The sequence below is a fragment of the Entelurus aequoreus genome, linkage group LG09 (assembly GCF_033978785.1).
Source record: "Entelurus aequoreus isolate RoL-2023_Sb linkage group LG09, RoL_Eaeq_v1.1, whole genome shotgun sequence".
NCBI classification, from domain to species: domain Eukaryota; kingdom Metazoa; phylum Chordata; class Actinopteri; order Syngnathiformes; family Syngnathidae; genus Entelurus; species Entelurus aequoreus.
Genome location: NC_084739.1, coordinates 81,161,963 through 81,183,595, shown reverse-complemented (window position 1 = coordinate 81,183,595; position 21,633 = coordinate 81,161,963). Strand labels below are relative to the sequence as shown.

Sequence of the window (21,633 nt, the reverse complement as noted above, 5' to 3'; positions counted from 1 at the left end):
TATGGCTTATAGATAAACCTATGGATAACGGAGACATATATAATAGTCTCTTTTTCAGGTTAAAGAGGACGCTAAAGGCAGTGCCTTTAAGGCACGCCCCCAATATTGTTGTCCGGGTGGAAATCGGGAGAAATTCGGGAGAATATCGGGAGGGGCACTGAAATTCGTGAGTCTCCCGGGAAAAGTATGTCTTGTGTCACGAAACGACAGTGCGTTTATTTAGTGTTTGTTATCGGGATTGTTTGTTGCAGCTGCATAAGGTCACCAAAACATTGGGAAACACACGATTGTGATTCTTTTATTGATTAAAGTCACTTCCTGTGACATTTCAAGACGTATGGAAGATGATGTGTGCAGGTCTGCATGAGACATGCTTGGAGGCTAGTATAGGTAATACAACATTTTTATGTATCATGAAGGGATGTAACTATTACCGGCATTAATGATAAACCGTGGTACAATTCCAGACGATGTAGGAGTATTTAGGGGTGCACAAAACAATCGATTCACCTCCGAATCTTGATTCTTTTTATTCATCCAGATTATAAATCAATTCATATATACAGGTATTTGGAATCAATCTATTCTGCCTACAAAATGCTCTAAAAAGACAGCAGAACCACCAACAACACTTAATTTACATGCAGTGACCTGCATATTAACCAAGCTGTGGCAACATCATTATAAGAGCTAACGCAGAGGAACTACTTTTCCTTGCTCACACTGCTCCACTAGCGAATAGCCAGGTACCTGCTAGCTAGAGCTGCTAATTGCAACCCGCCATAAAATAAAATTGAAAAAAAAGAAGTTTGAGCTGCTTCTGCTGAAATGCCTTTGAGTTAGCAATAGTTAATGCTAGTTTATAAATAATGCAGCTCACCAGTATGGTACTGTATTCTGTTGTGGCACCAAGCCGAGAAGTAGAACTTTTTTTAAATCCACACGCTACCAACTTGTTTTTATTTTTTATCTGTTTATTTTTGGATGTATTATTTTTTTTTTTTTCTATTTTATTTTATTTTTTTCAATCTTGCACATGCTACCAACTTGATACTATATGGCTCTCAATAAATGCAACACAGCTTAAAGCCCATTGCAACATTTTTTAAAATATTTTAGGAGTAAGGAGTATTCTGGATTTAGCAGCTCAGGGAGAGCACAAGTGCAGAAAGATACAACCATCCCATCAGTCGGCAGCCTTGTAAGAGCGTACATTGTAAGTGGCAGTTTTATGTTCTTATATGAAACCTGATAACGCTCCAAGGCTTTCATGAAATTTGCCATGAGTGGTAGCAAACACAAAAAGGTGCCATTTTTGCTGTTGTTGGCAGAAGTGGAATTGGTTGCTATGCGCTTTGTAAAATTGAGCCCAGGAAAGAATTTACAGTAATACGTAAAATGTCCAAAATACTGTAAATATTACATGCTATCTTTAATGTGGCTGTAACTGCATTGCATACATACGGTACTAGGGATTTATTGGAATAGATCGTGTACCCAGTATGTGCATTGTTAGCTGCCTCTTACTAGCAGTTTTTCCTCTATTTAAAAGGCACAAAAAAGGAAAAGACACACGTGTTCTTGACTCACATAAGGGTTATGGATGAAATTAGAAAAAGTGCAGTTTTCCTTTTTGAACAAATGCAACCCATACCATTATTAGTATCCATCCATCCATCCATCTTCTTCCGCTTATCCGAGGTCGGTCGCGGGGGCAGCAGCCTAAGCAGGGAAGCCCAGACTTTCCTCTCCCCAGCCACTTGGTCCAGCTCCTCCCGGGGGATCCCGAGGCGTTCCCAGGCCAGCCTGGAGAGATAGTCTTCCCAACGTGTCCTGGGTTTTCCCCGTGGCCTCCTACCGGTTGGACGTGCCCTAAACACCTCCCTAGGGAGGCATTCGGGTGGCATCCTGACCAGATGCCCGAACCACCTCATCTGGCTCCTCTCGATGTGGAGGAGCAGAGGCTTTACTTTGAGCTCCCCCCGGATGGCAGAGCTTCTCACCCTATCTCTAAGGGAGAGCCCCGCCACCCGGCGGAAGAAACTCATTTCGGCCGCTTGTACCCGTGATCTTGTCCTTTCGGTCATAACCCAAAGCTCATGACCATAGGTGAGGATGGGAACGTAGATCGACCGGTAAATTGAGAGCTTTGCCTTCCGGCTCAGCTCCTTCTTCACCACAACGGATCGATACAGCGTCCGCATTACTGAAGACGCCGCACCGATCCGCCTGTCGACCTCACCATCCACTCTTCCCTCACTCGTGAACAAGACTCCTAGGTACTTGAACTCCTCCACTTGGGGCAAGATCTCCTCCCCAACCCGGAGATGGCACTCCACCCTTTTCCGGGCAAGAACCATGGACTCGGACTCGGAGGTGCTGATTTTCATCCCAGTCGCTTCACACTCAGCTGCGAACCGATCCAGTGAGAGCTGAAGATCCTGGCCGGATGAAGCCATCAGGACCACATCATCCGCAAAAAGCAGAGACCTAATCCTGCAGCCACCAAACCAGATCCCCTCAACGCCTTGACTGCGCCTAGAAATTCTGTCCATAAAAGTTCTGAACAGAATGGGTGACAAAGAGCAGCCTTGGCGGAGTCCAACCCTCACTGGAAACGTGTCCGACTTACTGCCGGCAATGCGGACCAAGCTCTGACACTGATCATACAGGGAGCGGACCGCCACAATCAGACAGTGCGATACCCCATACTCTCTGAGCACTCCCCACAGGACCTCCTGAGGGACACGGTCGAATGCCTTCTCCAAGTCCACAATGCACATGTAGACTGGTTGGGCAAACTCCCATGCACCCTCAAGGACCCTGCCGAGAGTATAGAGCTGGTCCACAGTTCCACGACCAGGACGAAAACCACACTGTTCCTCCTGAATCCGAGGTTTGACTATCCAGCGTAGCCTCCTCTCCAGTACACCTGAATAGACCTTACCGGGAAGGCTGAGGAGTGTGATCCCACCATAGTTGGAACACACCCTCCGGTTCCCCTTCTTAAAGAGAGGAACCACCACCCCGGTCTCCCAATCCAGAGGTACCGCCCCCGATGTCCACGCGATGCTGCAGAGTCTTGTCAACCAAGACAGCCCCACAGCATCCAGAGCCTTAAGGAACTCCGGGCGGATCTCATCCACCCCCGGGGCCTTGCCACAGAGGAGATTTTTAACTACCTCAGCAACTTCAGCCCCAGAAATAGGAGAGCCCACCACAGATTCCCCAGGCACTGCTTCCTCATAGGAAGACGTGTTGGTGGGATTGAGGAGGTCTTCGAAGTATTCCCTCCACTGATCCACAACATCCGCAGTCGAGGTCAGCAGAACACCATCCTCACCATACACGGTGTTGACAGTGCACTGCTTCACCCTCCTGAGGCGGCGGATGGTGGTCCAGAATCGCTTCGAAGCCGTCCGGAAGTCGTTTTCCATGGTTTCTCCAAACTCCTCCCATGTCCGAGTTTTTGCCTCCGCGACCGCCGAAGCCGCACACCGCTTGGCCTGTCGGTACCTGTCTGCTGTCGGTACCTGTCCGCTGTCGGTACCTGTCCGCTGTCGGTACCTGTCCGCTGTCGGTACCTGTCTGCTGTCGGTACCTGTCCGCTGTCGGTACCTGTCTGCTGTCGGTACCTGTCCGCTGTCGGTACCTGTCCGCTGTCGGTACCTGTCTGCTGTCGGTACCTGTCCGCTGTCGGTACCTGTCCGCTGCCTCCGGAGTCCTATGAGCCAAAAGAACCCGATAGGACTCCTTCTTCAGCTTGACGGCATCCCTCACCGCCGGTGTCCACCAACGGGTTGTAGGATTACCGCCACGACAGGCACCAACTACCTTGCGGCCACAGCTCCAATCAGCCGCCTGATTATTATTAGTAATCTGTTTAAAATGAAAAAGGCGTTACTGAATGGCAGCTACCGTGTGCATTTTTAGGGTGTTGGCTTATGGAAAAACTCACCTGAAAGATAGACTTCAATTGTTTGTACTAATTGTATTCTAACATCTATTTCTCGACACACCGCTTTCAGGGATCTGCATGTTTAATTTCTCTATCCTCAGTGTCATGATTTTTTCTTCTGTTTTTTTCCCGTTTTATTTATTGCTATTATTACTGCTATTATTCTTTTATTTATGTTCTTACTTATTTATTAATGTATTATTTATATTTTATTATTATATATACATTATTTTAAAATATATTTATTATACATTTTAATACATTTACAATTATATTATTTGAAATATATATTTTAGATGGCGTTATTTTGAGATATTCTCAAGTGTGAACACCTCAAAAGTGGCATTTTTCCTCAAACTTCAGTGTCATGCCATTTTTTGACATTGTCTATAGTCCTGTGTGTGTGTGTGGGTTTTTTTGTATTTCTATCCTAAAATACAAAAACCTGACATGTGACTCACATCCAAAGCAACGGAATCAATAAGAAATTGCCTTTTATTAGGCTCTGTGCATTTATTTTACATTTTTTTTAAATTGGTCCTTTGGAGTTAAATTTTCATGATTTTGGTGTGTGTTTGCGTGCGAGTGTGTGTGTGTGTGCGCGCGTGTATGACAAATGGTCACAAATAGGTGCTGCAGTGTGTGTATTGGTCCCCACGGGGAAATTCCTGGCGTGTGTTTTTTCTTGTTTTTTTGGTTTTTTTGGGTGTAAAGCACTTTGTGTTGTCACTTGCATGAAAAGTGCGATATAAAGTTTGATTGATTGATACCATATTTTGGTATTGTCGATTAAAAAAAGATTTTCGAATGAATTGCGATCATTTCAAACGATCCTTAAACGTTTTTAAAAAAAAATCTAAAATACTTTTATTTATTTATTTTTATCTATCCTTTTCAGCCACTCAGAAAAATATTGTTAATGTAGATGATCATATCTGCTGTACAGATTTACTTTAGAAAAGAGAAGTGTTGGATACTTCTCTTGTTGCCTTACGTGTATTTGAGTTCATTAAATGTTTGGGCAGAATTTTACTAAAAAAAACTTCTTTTTTTTTAAAAGTAATATACAAATTTATCAGAGCTGTTTGTCTATTTTATGGAGGAACATAAAATTATTGATTTTTGAATTGTTAATCGTTTTGAATTAAGAATCGATTCTGAATCGAATCGTTACCCCCCAAGAATCGAATCGAATTGCGTGGTGCCCAAATATGCACAGCCCTATGTGCTGTGTGTGCATGCGTGTTTAAATATTATTATTATTATTTTGTTGTGTGTGTAAAGCACTTTGTGTTGTCACTTGCATGAAAAGTGTGATATAAAGTTTGATTGATTGATACCATATTTTGGTATTGTTGATTAAAAAAAGATTTTCGAATGAATCGCGATCATTTCAAACGATCCTTAAACGTTTTTAAAAAAAAATCTAAAATAGTTTTATTTATTTATTTTTATCTATCCTTTTCAGCCACTCAGACAAATATTGTTAATGTAGATGATCATATCTGCTGTACAGATTTACTTTAGAAAAGAGAAGTTTTGGATACTTCTCTTGTTGCCTTACGTGTATTTGAGTTCATTAAATGTTTGGGCAGAATTTTACTAAAAAAAACAATTTTTTTTAAAGTAATATAAAAATGTATCAGAGCTGTTTGTCTATTTTATGTAGGAACATAGAACTGGCACCCAATGTTATTAAAAAAAAAAAAAAAATAAAAAAAAAGTATTGATTTTTGAATTGTGAATCGTTTTGAATTAAGAATCGATTCTGAATCAAATCGTTACCCCCCAAGAATCGAATCGAATTGCGTGGTGCCCAAATATGCACAGCCCTATGTGCTGTGTGTGCATGCGTGTTTAAATATTATTATTATTATTATTTTGTTGTGTGTGTAAAGCACTTTGTGTTGTCAATTGCATGAAAAGTGTGATATAAAGTTTGATTGATACCATATTTTGGTATTGTCGATTAAAAAAATATTTTCTAATGAATCGCAATAATTTGTAACGATTTTTAAACGATTTTTTTTTTACCTCTTACAGGCTAAAAGACGCAAACAACTAAACACAGGGGAGATTGGATAGTTCAGTGAAGTGGAAGCCCGCTTCGGCAGTTATGTCTGCCTTAAAGGGTCGCTCGTAACAATGAATTGTTTATTTTATTTCATTCATTTAAGGCAGTGGTTCTTAACCTGGGTTGATCGAACCCCTCAGGGGTTCGGCGGAGGTCAAAACACACCCGACTCATCGTGTAAATACAAACTTCTCCCTATCGGCGTATTACGGATACGGCAACAGCTGACTGGTTTGCAGGTGTGTAATTGTGAGTTTATGCACTGTGTTGGTTTTGTTGTTGGAACAAGGTGATGTTCATGCACGCTTCATCAAGTGCACCAGTAAAAAAACATGGTAACACTTTAGTATGGGGAACATATTCACCATTAATTAGTTGCTTATTAACATGCAAATTATTAACAAATTGGCTCTTAACTAGTCATTATTAAGTACTTATTAATGCCTTATTCGGCATGGCCTTATTATATCCCTAACCCTAACCAAATAACTCTAAATTAAGTCTTTATTACTTAGAATATGTTCCCCTAGTGTCCAAATAACTCTAAATTAAGTCTTTGTTACTTAGAATTTGTTCCCCATACTAAAGTGTTACCAAAAACATATAACTTTGTCTTGAATTTGGAAAAAAAAAAAGTTTTTTTATTTTTCACTAAAGAAGGGTTGGGTGAATGCGCATATGAAACTGGTGGGGTTCGGTACCTCCAACAAGGTTAAGAACCACGGATTTAAGGTAAAAAAACAAAAACAGAAAACAATCAACATAACATTTTAACAGGGAAAATATTGTTGATGTAGATGATCATATCTGCTGTACTTTAAAAAAGACAAGTGTTGGATACTTCTCTTGTTGCCTTATTTTGTATTGGACTTTATTAAATGTGTGGGTAGAATTTTTTCAAACAACTAGTTTTCTTTTAAGTAATTAAAAAATATATCAGAGCGTTTATGTATTTTATGGAGGAATGTAGTTAATCATAGAAGTGGCACCCAATGTTATAAAAAAAAAAGTATTGATTTTTGAATTGTGAATCGTTTTGAATTAAGAATCGATTCTGAATGGAATCGCGTGGTGCCCAAAGATTCACAGCCCTATGTGCTATTTATATGCCTGTTTTATTCTTTTTTATTTTATTTATTTTTTTGGTGTAAAGCTTTTTTTTTTTTGCCACTTGCATGTGCATGAAAAGTGTGATATAAATAGTTTGATTGATTGCTTGATACGATGTTTTGGTATTGTCAATAGTGCTGTGTATGCATGCATGTTTAATTCTCCTTTTTTAAAATTGTTTGTCGTTATTATTTTTTTATAGGTGTACAGCACTGTGTGGCCACTTGCCTGTGCATCAAAAGTGAAAATAAAGATTGATTGATTGATAGAGCCCGCACTTAACAAAAAAGCGAATGCATCCATCCATATTTGACAAAACAATATCAAGCAGGAGAGCGTTCCCAACTTCACACGCACCAAAAACAAATACTGCAAGCACATTTTCACCCGGCTACACCTGCAGCGACAAACAACATGGCTTCTAAAAGAAAAGTGAGACATGCCAACGGAGTGACTCAAGGAGGTCTCACCAACGGGGAAATTCACAGTTCTTTGCGAGCGTGAGGCGCCAGACTGAGCGGGTCAGGGTCAGTGCTATTGTCAAGGCGAAGCGTAAACCGTGAGTTGCGATGAGTCAACGGGTGACGGCGTTCAGTATTGTGAGTCAACGTCTCGTCTCCAGGCTTACAATATATATAAACCATGCAATAAATAGATGTGTAAACAAACAAAGGGGCCTCGTTAGCGTGTGTTCTGTTTTAAACCAGTGCTTCTTAGCCGCGAGCGCCCCTTAGAGGCCCGCCAAAAAATATCTGTTTCTCAGCTGTGATCCGTATAAGCCGCAGGGGTACTCAGTTGTAATACACTTTCCCACCACTTGTGGCAGTAATGACAATATCAAACAAACAGAAGAAGTCTGGAGCTAAAGTCATAGAGAAGTTTCTTAAAGGCCTACTGAAAGCCACTACTAGCGACCACGCAGTCTGATAGTTTATATATCAATGATGAAATCTTAACATTGCAACACATGCCAATACGGCCGGGTTAACTTATAAAGTGACATTTTAAATTTCCCGCTAAACTTCCGGTTGAAAACGCCTTTGGATGATGACGTATGCGCGTGACGTAGCCAGTGAAACAGAAGTATCGGTAGCCCATTGAAGCCAATACAAAAAGCTCTGTTTTCATTTCATAATTCCACAGTATTCTGGACATCTGTGTTGGTGAGTCTTTTGCAATTTGTTTAATGAACAATGGAGATAGCAAAGAAGAAAGCTGTAGGTGGGATCGGTGTATTAGCGGCTGGCTACAGCAACACAACAAGGAGGACTTACTTGGATAGCAGACGCGCTAGCCGATGCTAGCCGCCAACCGCATCTGTGATCGGGTGAAGTCCTTCGTCGCGCCGTCGATCGCTGGAACGCAGGTGAGCACGGGTGTTGATGAGCAGATGAGGGCTGGCTGGCGTAGGTGGAGCGCTAATGTTTTTATCATAGCTCTGTGAGGTCCGGTTGCTAAGTTGCTAAGTTAGCTTCAGCGTCGTTAGCAAAAGCATTGTTAAGCTTTGCCAGGCTGAGAATTATTAACCGTGTAGTTACATGTCCATGGTTTAATAGTATTGTTGATCTTCTGTCTATCCTTCCAGTCAGGGGTTTATTTCTTTTGTTTCTATCTGCATTTGAGCCAGATGCTATCACGTTAGCTCAGTAGCTAAAGAGCTTCGCCGATGTATTGTCGTGGAGATAAAAGTCACTGTGAATGTCCATTTCACGTTCTCGACTCTCATTTCCAAGAGGATATAGTATCCCAGGTGGTTTAAAATACAAATCCGTGATCCACAATAGAAAAAGGAGAGAGTGTGGAATCCAATGAGCCAGCTTGTACCTAAGTTACGGTCAGAGCGAAAAAAGTTGGTGGTAGCGGGGGGTGTATATTGTAGCGTCCCGGAAGAGTTAGTGCTGCAAGGGGTTCTGGGTATTTGTTCTGTTGTGTCTATGTTGTGTTATGGTGCGGATGTTCTCCCGAAATGTGTTTGTCATTCTTGTTTGGTGTGGGTTCACAGTGTGGCGCATATTTGTAACAGTGTTAAAGTTGTTTATACGGCCACCCTCACTGTGACCTGTACAGTTGTTGATCAAGTATGAATTGCATTCACTTGTGTGTGTGTGTGTGTGTGTGTGTGTGTGTGTGTGTGTAAAAGCCGCATATATTATGTGACTGGGCCGGCACGCTGTTTGTATGGAGGAAAAGCGGACGCGACAACAGGTTGTAGAGTGGAAATCGGGAGAAATTTGGGAGAATGGTTGCCCCGGGAGAGTTTCGGGAGTCTCCTGGGAAAATCAGGAGGGTTGGCAAGTATGGACCCGGGTCCTTCTGTAGTGGAAAAGTTGGTCCCCAAGGTCAAAAAGTTTAAGAACCCCTTCTTGACAAAAGTGTAAGGCCAGTGATAGAATTGTGCAAATATGTACTTTTAAAGTAGTCAGTGTACAGCTTGTAATAGCAATACTATCCACTGAAAATGAGTCAATGCACTGAGATTAATTAGTGTCTAAATGACTGGCGACGGAACTGAGGAGCTGCGGCTCATTGATGCGAAGTCCAAAATGTACCTCAAGCCAATTTAGCAGCTGTTGGGTTTTCCAAGTCTACCCCGGGTGACATTTTCAAGTTTCAAGGTTTTAAAACACCCAGCCTCAAGATGTTTGAGGTAGCTGAGCTCGTTTTAGTGTAACTTATTTTTTTTATTTTTTCGCCATGTTTCACCTCCTTCCTGGGCCAATGTATCTGCACCCGTGTGATGAGTCAGCACATTCACGGTAAAACAACACCACACACACACCAAAAAAAAAAAAACGAGAGCTGGATGGCGACCAAAGAAGAGTCACTCACTCACACGTTTAATTGTTTCATGCTGCTTGTGCGTTTGTCCGGGTTTCACTTCCAGCAAGCCAACAATCTGATGAAACACGCGCTGCTAGCGCCAAGTGGTCCCCTTCGCTACAGTTTGGAACACCAAAGTCCAGATTTGGTTTCTGTTTTCTGTGTGTGTACAGTAGTCGGGTTATCAGTACGTACTCGGGAGGTACCCATACCAGATACCGTTTTTGATTTAAAAAAATAAATAAATAAAACACCCCAATATTTATTGGAATTATTTTTATCAACAAAAAATGCACAAACACTATTAAAACACATAACAATTAACAGAATCACAGTTAAATAATATTAATATTAAACAGTGAAACGAAAGCGAACTGTACAAAATAAAGAAATTAAAATAATAAACAACAATTGTAGTACTGGTGTGAAGGGGTGTTGATGCAATTCAGTTCAAACCGATTCGTCGATTCTATCAATTTGTATCGATCAAGATTCAGAATAAAGATGCTACCAAAATATGAAATTGACTCCGGTCTTCTGTCGGTGACATCAGCAGACAGATGCAGGCCCATCAACATTTTGGAGCTAAACGTGGACTGAAGTCTAAAATCACTACTGAGTCTATTTGGCTGGGAATTTTACCTGTAGACCTCATTTTTATGTCCAGAACCATGAAATACTGTAAGAACCAATGTTGTCAGCATTAGAAGGGCAATTTAGGGAAATAGTCTACGTAAATCACAATAAAGCACACCAAGTTATTTTTCAAATTAAATGTTGATTGATTGATTGAAACTTTTATTAGTAGATTGCACAGTGAAGTACATATTCCGTACAATTGACCACTAAATGGTAACACCCCAATAAGTTTTTCAACTTGTTTAAGTCAGGGTCCACTTAAATTGATTCATCATACAGATATATACTATTTTCATAATACAGTCATCACACAAGATAATCATCAGAGTATACAATTAATTATTTACATTATTTACAATCCGGGGTGTGGGATATGGAGATACCGAAGAGGTATGATGTGGAAGGGAGGGCGTTTGTTTAGGGTTGAAGTTGCCTGGAGGTGTTGTTTTAGTGCGGTTTTGAAGGAGAATAGAGATGCCCTTTCTTTTACACCTGTTGGGAGCGCATTCCACATTGATGTGGCATAGAAAGAGAATGAGTTAAGACCTTTGTTAGATGGGAATCTGGGTTTAACGTGGTTAGTCTTATTGAGTGCTTTCTTGATCTAATATTATGTTGGTGTAATATCTCAAAACCTAGTTGTCTTTGCTTAAAATGTCAATTCTAAAAAGGTTATTGCACCTTTACAACGACTCCAAAATTCAGCGGCATGTGTCATGACACAGACCAGAAGGCGGGCCCACATTACACCAGTTTTAAAATGTCTGCGATGACTCCCCGTGTATTTCAGAATCTATTTTTTAATGTTCTTCTTATGGTTTATAAATGTTTTTATGGCATTGGGCCTTCTTATCATTCAGATTTGCTTTTACCCTACGAACCTTTGCGGACCCTGAGATCCACCGGCAGTATAATTTTTAGAAGGATAGAATCCGAAACGAATTGGTGAGTTCAAACCGATTCATCGATTGTATCGATCAAGATTCAGAATAAAGATGCTACCAAAATATGAAATTACCTCCAGTCTTCTGTAGGTGATGCAGGCCCGTCAACATTTTGGAGCTAAACGTGGGCGTTCCAAAATGTGCTGAAGTCTAAAATGGCTACTGACTCTATTTGGGTGGGAAGACCTAATTTTTATGTCCAGAACTATGAAATAAGTGCCAATGTTGTCAGCATTAGAGGGGCAGATTAGGAAAATAGTTGACGTAAATCACAATAAAGCACACCAAGTTATATTTGAAATTAAAGGTCTTGATGAGGGCTTTCTTGATCTAATATTATGTTGGTGTAATATCTAAAAAAAACCTAGTTGTCTTTGTTTAAAATGTCAATTCTAAAAATGGTTTTGCACCTTTACAACAACTCCAAAATTCAGCGGCATGTGTCATGATGAAGACCAGAAGGCAGGCCCACATTACACCAGCTTTAAAATCTCTGCATTGGCTCCCCATGTGTTTCAGGAAAGGTTCTTCTTATGGTTTATAAATGTTTTTTTTATGGCATTGGGCCTTCTTATGGTTCAGATTTGCTTTTAGCCTACGAACCTTTGCGAACCCTGAGATCCACCGGCAGTATAATTTATAGAAGAATATGTTCCGAAATGATTTGGTGAGTTCAAACCGATTCAGTAACTTTTTATCAAAAAATAAATAAATCAAGCAGCTGTGACTGAAAAAAATTATGGATACTGGACACTGCAGGTGAAATTTCCTATATTTCTGTTATTTCTTGTAAGGAAGGGAATTACGTATAAATGAATGCATACAAACAAGCAAGTAAACAACAATTAATGCATTCACATCTAATTTGAATTAAGTGCAAGCAACACTTTAGGTTGAATTAACAAGAGGAAACCTTTTCTGCTCACATTTTCAACATTCAAGCAATTTTCAATAAATCTGCAGTAACCAGTATTTTAACACTTCCGCTTTAGTTTTTCAACATACAATGATATTATATTAATATCAAAAACAAAATACAACCAACATCTCTTCAGGTTGAATGAACAGTGGGTCGACTTGCTTTTATGGTTGTTTTTTGACATTTAGAAATAATACAAATACAAAGTAAATGAATATAAAAAATGAAGTGCAACCAAATACATTCAGGTTAAATCACCTGCTATGATTTAAATTTTCATAAGCCGCTATCATAGCAGAGAAAAGCCACAACAAATGCAAATGCCATAACACAACATAGAGCCACAACACGCCAACTCTAAGCCAAAACAGGACAATACAAAGATGGAATGAAAGTGAAAGCGGACAAGTTTTGACTTCCCGTGGCGGAAAGTTGAAAAGTCGAAAAAGTATTTCAGTCTTAACTTGTTTTACTTTTTCAATAACACTAATATACGATGTTCAGGAAGTTGGTCCGTCGCCGTAACTTGCTCCGCTGTCTTGTCCGTCGTTTCTTTTGTGGCTTAAAAATGTGTTGCAACTTTATATTACTGTGTTGTCGTTTGTCCTTGTTGTGGCTTTTGCAATCGTGCTGAAGCTGAAAGTTGTCGTGTTGTAATTTATGACATTGTCTCGTTGCGTTTGCATTTGTTGTGACTTTTCTCTGACGCCGTAGCTGTCCGCCATTCTTGTTTTGACTGATGGCGATGGACAGACAGACTTGAGTAACGTTTTATGTCCTTATTATTAAAAGTGCTAAAATTCCTGTAAAATCTGCCGTTCTTAATCCAATGTTTTCTTTTTTCTAGTATCGATAAAATCGATCGATTTTACTTTTAGAACAATGTTGGATCGATACCGATATATTTCGATATATACTTGCCGAGCACAGAACGAAGCAGTTGAATCTAAGGAATATAAATCGATATCTCAATTAATCGTTACACCCCTAATACTATAGTATAATATCGATACTTTTGCACACGAGTATCGTATACAACAGGAATGATCATTTTCTGAGACGTTTTAGCATGGATACTTAACGAAACAGTATGTATACTTTACAAAACATAGTTTATATGCAAGGAGCTATGTAAATAGTGTGGGATGCTAGCATACCTGTCAACATTTGCAGTTTTAAACATTGGCAATGTCACTTTGTGCACCAATCAAAATGCTGTTCTGTCTTACACCGCCCTTTTTGTACCGTACCATTGAATTTAGGTCCCCTCAGGATACCAGAAAGTGCTTGCTTCAATCTTTCTCCCCTCAAGGGTGCTCCTGATTGTCGGAATCACATTGAGTTAAAAAAAATAATAAAATCATCCAAACTCCCAAAATCTTTCTTCTTCAGAGTCACAACCATTAAAGTTACACTGCTCTCGCTTGGTCTGTCCCATTTTGCGAAAGTCACTTTGACCGGACGGGTCCATACTTTCCAAACATCAATATATCGATTTGTATCGATCAAGATTCGGAATAAAGATGCTACCAAAATATGAAATTATCTTCGGTCTTTTGTTGGTGACGTCAGCAGGCTCGTCAACACTTTAGAGCTAAATGTGGGCGTTTAAAAATGTGCTGAAACTCGTTAGAAAAGTCTAAAATCACTACTGAGTCTATTTGGGTGGGAATTTTACCTGTAGACCTCATTTTTATGTCCAGAACTATGAAATAAGTGCCAATGTTGTCAGCATTAGAGGGGCCGTTTAGGGAAATAGCATCACAATAAAGCACACCAAGTTATATTTCAAATTTAAGGTCTTGATGAGGGCTTTCTTGATCGAGTATTATGTTGGCGTGAAATCTAAAAAACCTAGTTGTCTTTGTTTAAAATGTCAATTCTAAAAAGGTTTGGCACCTTTGCAACGACTCCAAAATTCAGTGTCATGACTAAGACCAGAAAAGGGCCCATATTACACCAATTTTAAAATATCTGTATTGGTTTATAAATGTTTATGGTATTGGGCCTTCTTATCGTTCAGATTTGCTTTTACCCTATGAACCTACCTTTTGGAATAATTATACTACCGGTAGTATAATTATACTACCGGTAGTATAATTATTCCAAAAGTCAGGACACAAAGTCACAAAATGGCATCTTTCCACCATTAAGGTCCCCGTCTATTGAACAGCTTGCCGGAAGGCCTCAGGGCTGCAGAGAACGTTCATGTTTTTAAGAACAGGCTTCAGACCCACCCTTTTGATTTGGCTTTTACCTAATATTTATTAATTTAATTGCAGTCATTCGTACTTTACTTTTTATCTTATCAGTTATTAAAGAATTTATTTATTTATTTTTATTTATTATGTATTTACTTTATATTTATTGTATTTTTCATACTTTATTCCTGGTTCTTACTATTTTACATGTTTTATTATTTTTACTTTCCAGCGTTCCTCAGAGGGAGCCATCTGCATCAGGGATGATCGGCCATGGCTGTGGGGGCGCTTTGTTTCAGCGTCCTGGTGGCCATGGTCTGATGACCTCCTGGTGCAGATGGCTCCTGTGATAGTGTTTACTCACCTGGCTCCTCTGTCCTCAGCCATGCATTCATTTGTTCATATGTGTACTTATGCACGTTTGTGTGTGTTTGGTATTTATGTGCGTGTGTGTGTGCGAGGATGGGGGATCTGGGTCATTGGGGTATTGTTCTTAAGTCTGTAAATTACTTTGTGTTGCATTTCTTTTATGTATGAAAAGCGCTTTATTAATAAATTTGGATAGATTGATTGAATTTGGTCACTTAACCCATCAGGGACTTTGAGGGATAGCCTGACAACATTTATCTACAAACCGAATCCATACACCCGAGTCAATTTCCTGCTTGTTTTTCAGGGAAAATGTGCTAAATTCTGAACAAGTACATGGTTGACTTAATAAAATTCTGTATTCTCACCCCAGGCAGAAGGTTCAGTATTTACTTAGAGGCAAGCTTCATCAGTGTTGAACAAGATGTTGTTCCTGATTGCCGAGAAATGATCAAGTTCTTTGACATAACTCGGGTCCAAAGGTTGAAAAAAATGTGATAAGCTTCTGAAGTAAGTCCTGAGCGCGACTTGCTCACATTTCAATTTACACCGGTGGCGTTACAAATAGTCTTCCATTTAATCACAATGAGAAAAATCTCGCATCCATCAAAGTGCACACCAGAGACTATCGATGAGTGATTCATCAAGAGGAGTGAAGTCGCTCATTTGTCTTCATGGCTACTAAGGTGCGATGTTACTCTCTGACGCTACTTAGCGGCAAACAGTACCATACATAATAATAATAATAAACAGAGCTAAAAGCAACTATCTTTATCTGAGGATAAACAAATACATATACTAAACAACCACACGGTGGCCTCGTGGTCAGCATGTAGGCCACACAGTCAGGAGATCTGGGTTCGAATCTTTTGGGGATTTTCTGTGTGGAGCTTCATGTTCTCCCCATGCGTGCAAGGGTTTTCCTCTCATACTCCAAAAATATGCATTTTAGGTTCATTGAAGACTCTGAATTGTCAGGTATGAATTGTTGGAGGAATATTTTCCCTCCTTTTGGCGGAATAAGGAGGCCTTAGAATTGGCCTTCATTCTGCTGGTTTTAAATGTAACTTAGATATTGGGTTTCACTATGTAAAGCGCTTTGAGTCACTAGAGAAAAAGCGCTATATAAATATAATTCACTTCACTTCACTTCACTAAAAGAAATTAAATGAGCTCAAATATACCTACAAACGAGGCATAATGATGCTAGCCTAACTAGCATGTTAGCATTGATTAACTTGCAGTCATGCATTGACCAAATATGCCTGATTAGCACTCCAACAAGTCAATAACATCAACAAAGTTCACCTTTGTGCATTCACGCACAGCATAAAACATTTGGTGATCAAAATGAGACGAAGAAGGAGTGGCAACCTCAGAGAAAGTTGTACCTGTAAACAAACTGTTGCGTCACAGTCCACACAACTATGGTGAGTTCAAGGACCGCCGAAATTAGTAGGACAAAACGGCGCTTGCCAAATACTCTCATCAGTGAAGCATGTTTAGTACAAACAGTGGGATTTTTTACAATGAGGAAGGTTTGTGTCATGTTTGTCTTTCTACAGAAACCGTATTAAAACAAATATAGCTTTCCCCCTTTTTCCATTTTCACTTTTTTTTTTAAAAAGCTCCAGGAAGCTACTAAGGCGGTGCTAAAGTTTGATTAAATTACAATGTTTCATTTTCCTATATTCAAACACAGTGTTACTATTCAAACTGTGTAATGTTACACTGGCCAAAATATCAAGTATACTTGCTAAATAAAACCTCTGCCTTGTGTTTAATGAATACTTAGGGCTATTACGCCTTGGTCATTATGGTGGTACTTGGAGAGCCAAGTTTTCGAGGGGTGTTACTTGGTAAAAAAAGTTTGAGAAGCACTGGTGTAGATAACTAGCTGTACTTGGAACGCCCCCCTGACCTTCGCCAGACCCCGCATAGACAGTATGGATAACAACTATTATTAAAAACTGACACGGATAACATTATATTATATATTGTTCAGCTCATTCATTGTTTACGTTCTTTGTTTGTTTTTTTGTTTGTTGTTTTGTTTTTGTTTTTGTTTTTGTTTTTGTTTTTGTTTTTTGCTCTATGCTTTTTTAACCTGTAAAGCAGTTTGGTTCAATTTAAAAGTTGTCGTAAACGTGCTATATAAATAAAGTTGACTTGACTTGACTTGACTATGAGCACAAACAAAAATAAAATAATCACCATTTACGCATTTCCCTTCACTTCCATAGACACCGTAGCCTGTTTCCTCATGCTCTTTCAGCATTTCCTCAAGGATAGGGTAGGATAGGACTTTATTGTCATTGCTCAAGTACAACAAAACTATGTTTTCAGCACAAACCCGTTCAAGATTAGACAAACAAACAGTGTACAGGGTTACAGAACAGGAACGCTGATGGGTCGCCAAAGGCGCCCCGTAAAAGATAAGAAAAAGGTAAAACGCTGGGGAAGAAGATGATTAAAAAATACATATCTAGACTGGGCTCCTAAGGGGGCCTAGTCTGGAGTAGGGAAAAAAACCTCCATGCAATGCACACATAAACATGTTACATTTAATCACGACAACTCGCAACAGAGGGGCGGGGAGTTGGGGCCCTGGAGGGCGACTGCTGCTATGGAGTTATCCTATCCATTTCCTCAAGCATCCTAAGGAAAAGAGAAAAACAATATAGATTTTTATCAATATTGATATCGAGGTTCGGGATGAAGATGCTACCAAAACACTTACTTCGCAATATAGAATTGCCTCCAGTCTTCTGTAGGTGACGTCAGTAGGCTGTTGCCATGTGTTGAAACTCGTTAGGTAGATAAATAAATAAAACATACATTTTTTTGGTGTAGAATAGGGAGACATTTTACCTGTAGACATCATTTTTAGGTCCAGAACTATGGAATAAGTGCCAATGTTGTCAGCATTAGAGGAGGAAATAGTCGACAATCAAATCGCAACAAAGCACATCAAGTTATATCCCAAATGAAAGGTCTTGATGAGGGCTTTCTTGTAATACGGTGTATGTTTTCCATACACGTATTACGATGACGTAATATTTCAAAACCTGATTGTCTATGCTTGAAAAAGGCAATTCCTTCACTTTAACACATTAGATCCTACCTGAAAATAAAGGGTCTTTAGAAACGACTTTGATTGATAATCTGCTAACATTTATCTACAGTGTGGTTTCTAAAGCCAAACCCATACAACCAAGTCAGTTTCCTGCTTCTTTGTCAGAAAAAAAACGCCCTAAATTCAGAACAAATACTGTATATGGTTGACTCAAGTAAAATTCCGTATCATCACCCCAGGCAGAGGGATGATTCAGTGTCTACTCAGACGCAAGCTGATTAAGTGTTGAATAAGATGTTTTTTTACTCGAGCCGAGGCTGATAACATTTTTCGGTAGAGCTCAGGTCCAAAGATTGAAAAAAATGTTATCTAAGTAAACGCGACTTGCTCAAGTTTCCCCTTTATATGTCGCCTATTTACACAGGTGGCGTTAAAAATAGTCTTCCACTTAATCATGATGAGGAAAAACCTGGCATCCATCAAAGTGCGCACTAAAGACCAATGAGGAGTGCTTCATCAAGAGGAGCAAAGTTGCTCGTTTGTCTTCATGGCAAGTAAAGTGTCAGGTTACTCTCTGACGCCTTTAAAAAAAAAATATATATATAAACATGTCCTGTCCAGCCACTCAGGCAAATCATATTGTTGATGTAGATGCTCATATCTGCTGTACACATTTACTTTAGAAAAGAGAAGTGTTGGATACTTCTCTTGTTGTTTTATTTGTGTTTGACTTTATTAAATTGATTTATTGGACCGGAGCCAGAGGGGATAGAAAGAAGAAAACAAAGAAGACAGAGGAAGACAGATATGTTACCAAAACAATAGCAAATAAGCAGTTAGTGAAGTAGATAATAATAACGAAGAAATGACTATGGACATTATTACACTACCAATGGAACAATACAGCTACCAATAGAAATAACACTATTGATAATGAATAATAACAGTAATTACCTCTATTATTAACAATACAATCGCATCAAATGCAACAATACATACATTTAATGAATACTGGAATAACAAAAGAAAGCAGATAAAGAGGGGCGGGGGGAGAAAAATGAGCGGGCTATATTAACCTTATAGATTGTTATGGTAAAAATAAGTTAAGCTTTTGCGTCGTGTGTCGTGTTTCTACACAGTTTGGGGGGGTGGGGGGGGCAACGTTGATATACACTACCGTTCAAAAGTTTGGGGTCACCCAAACAATTTAGTGGAATAGCCTTCATTTCTAAGAACAAGAATAGACTGTCGAGTTTCAGATGAAAGTTCTCTTTTTCTGGCCATTTTGAGCATTTAATTGACCCCACAAATGTGATGCTCCACAAACTCAATCTGCTCAAAGGAAGGTCAGTTTTGTAGCTTCTGTAACGAGCTAAACTGTTTTCAGATGTGTGAACATGATTGCACAAGAGTTTTCTAATCATCAATTAGCCTTCTGAGCCAATGAGCAAACACATTGTACCATTAGAACACTGGAGTGATAGTTGCTGGAAATGGGCCTCTATACACCTATGTAGATATTGCACCAAAAACCAGACATTTGCAGCTAGAATAGTCATTTACCACATTAGCAATGTATAGAGTGTATTTCTTTAAAGTTAAGACTAGTTTAAAGTTATCTTCATTGAAAAGTACAGTGCTTTTCCTTCAAAAATAAGGACATTTACATGTGACCCCAAACTTTTGAACGGTAGTGTATGTTTGATGAAACTTGATTATATGCATTGAGTGTATGTATGTATATGTGTATGTACAAAGCCCGTTTCCATATGAGTTGGGAAATTGTGTTAGATGTAAATATAAACGGAATACAATGATTTGCAAGTCATTTTCAAGCCATATTCAGTTGAATATGCTACAAAGACAACATATTTGATGTTCAAAGTGATAAACATTTTTTTTTTTGTTGCAAATAATCATTAACTTTAGAATTTGATGCCAGCAACACGTGACAAAGAAGTTGGGAAAGGTGGCAATAAATACTGATAAAGTTGAGGAATGCTCATCAAACACTTATTTGGAACATCCCACAGGTGAACAGGCTAATTGGGAACAGGTGGGTGCCATGATTGGGTATAAAAGTAGATTCCATGAAATGCTCAGTCATTCACAAACAAGGATGGGGCGAGGGTCACCACTTTGTCAACAAATGCGTGAGCAAACTGTTGAACAGTTTAAGAAAAACCTTTCTCAAGCAGCTATTGCAAGGAATTTAGGGATTTCACCATCTACGCTCCGTAATATCATCAAAGGGTTCAGAGAATCTGGAGAAATCACTGCACGTAAGCAGCTAAGCCCGCGACCTTCGATCCCTCAGGCTGTACTGCATCAACAAGCGACATCAGTGTGTAAAGGATATCACCACATGGGCTCAGGAACACTTCAGAAACCCACTGTCAGTAACTACAGTTGGTCGCTACATCTGTAAGTGCAAGTTAAAACTCTCTTATGCAAGGCGAAAACAGTTTATCAACAACACCCAGAAACGCCGTCGGTTTCGCTGGGCCTGAGCTCATCTAAGATGGACTGATACAAAGTGGAAAAGTGTTCTGTGGGCTGACGAGTCCACATTTCAAATTGTTTTTGGAAACTGTGGACGTCGTGTCCTCCGGACCAAAGAGGAAAAGAACCATCCGGATTGTTATAGGCGCAAAGTGTAAAAGCAGCATGTGTGATGGTATGGGGGTGTATTGGTGGCCAAGACATGGGTAACTTACACATCTGTGAAGGCACCATTAATGCTGAAAGGTACATACAGCTTTTGGAGCAACATATGTTGCCATCCAAGCAACGTTACATGGACGCCCCTGCTTATTTCAGCAAGACAATGCCAAGCCACGTGTTACATCAATGTGGTTTCATAGTAAAAGAGTGCGGGTACTAGACTGGCCTGCCTGTAGTCCAGACCTGTCTCCCATTGAAAATGTGTGAAGCCTAAAATAGCAGAAGGGAGACCCCCGGACTGTTGAACAACTTAAGCTGTACATCAAGCAAGAATGGGAAAGAATTCCACCTGAGAAGCTTCAAAAATGTGTCTCTTCAGTTCCCAAACGTTTACTGAGTGTTGTTAAAAGGAAAGGCCATGTAACACAGTGGTGAACATGCCCTTTCCCAACTACTTTGGCACGTGTTGCAGCCATGAAATTATAAGTTAATTATTATTTGCAAAAAAAAAAAAGAAGTTTATGAGTTTGAACATCAAATATCTTGTCTTTGTAGTGCATTCAATTGAATATGGCTTGAAAAGGATTTGCAAATCATTGTATTCCGTTTATATTTACATCTAACACAATTTCCCAACTCATATGGAAACGGGGTTTGTACAGTACATATGTATGTTAGTTAGTAGAGTGAGTGTGCCTGTGGATGTATGTACCGTGTGTATGTAATATATTTGTGTATGTTTGTATGTGCATATGTACGTATGAATATACGTACAGTATGTACAGTACAGGCCAGAAGTTTGGACACACCTTCTCATTCAGTGCGTTTTCTTTATTTTCATGACTATTTACATTGTAGA

General features: G+C 39.5%; 1 protein-coding gene across 4 annotated transcripts in view; it reads left to right on the top strand.

The window, feature by feature from the left end:
• The window catches only part of LOC133656998 (general transcription factor II-I repeat domain-containing protein 2-like), a 122,290-nt gene that overhangs the window by 81,796 nt on the left and 18,861 nt on the right, over positions 1-21,633 (top strand). Inside the window, exon 4 of one of the 4 annotated variants that reach the window (XR_009827217.1) lies at positions 1,120-1,216. The exons of the other annotated variants lie outside the window; for them this stretch is intronic. The gene's annotated coding sequence lies outside the window, so the exon portion shown is untranslated. The remainder of the gene's footprint in view (positions 1-1,119; positions 1,217-21,633) is intronic. 4 annotated transcript variants of the gene reach the window in all.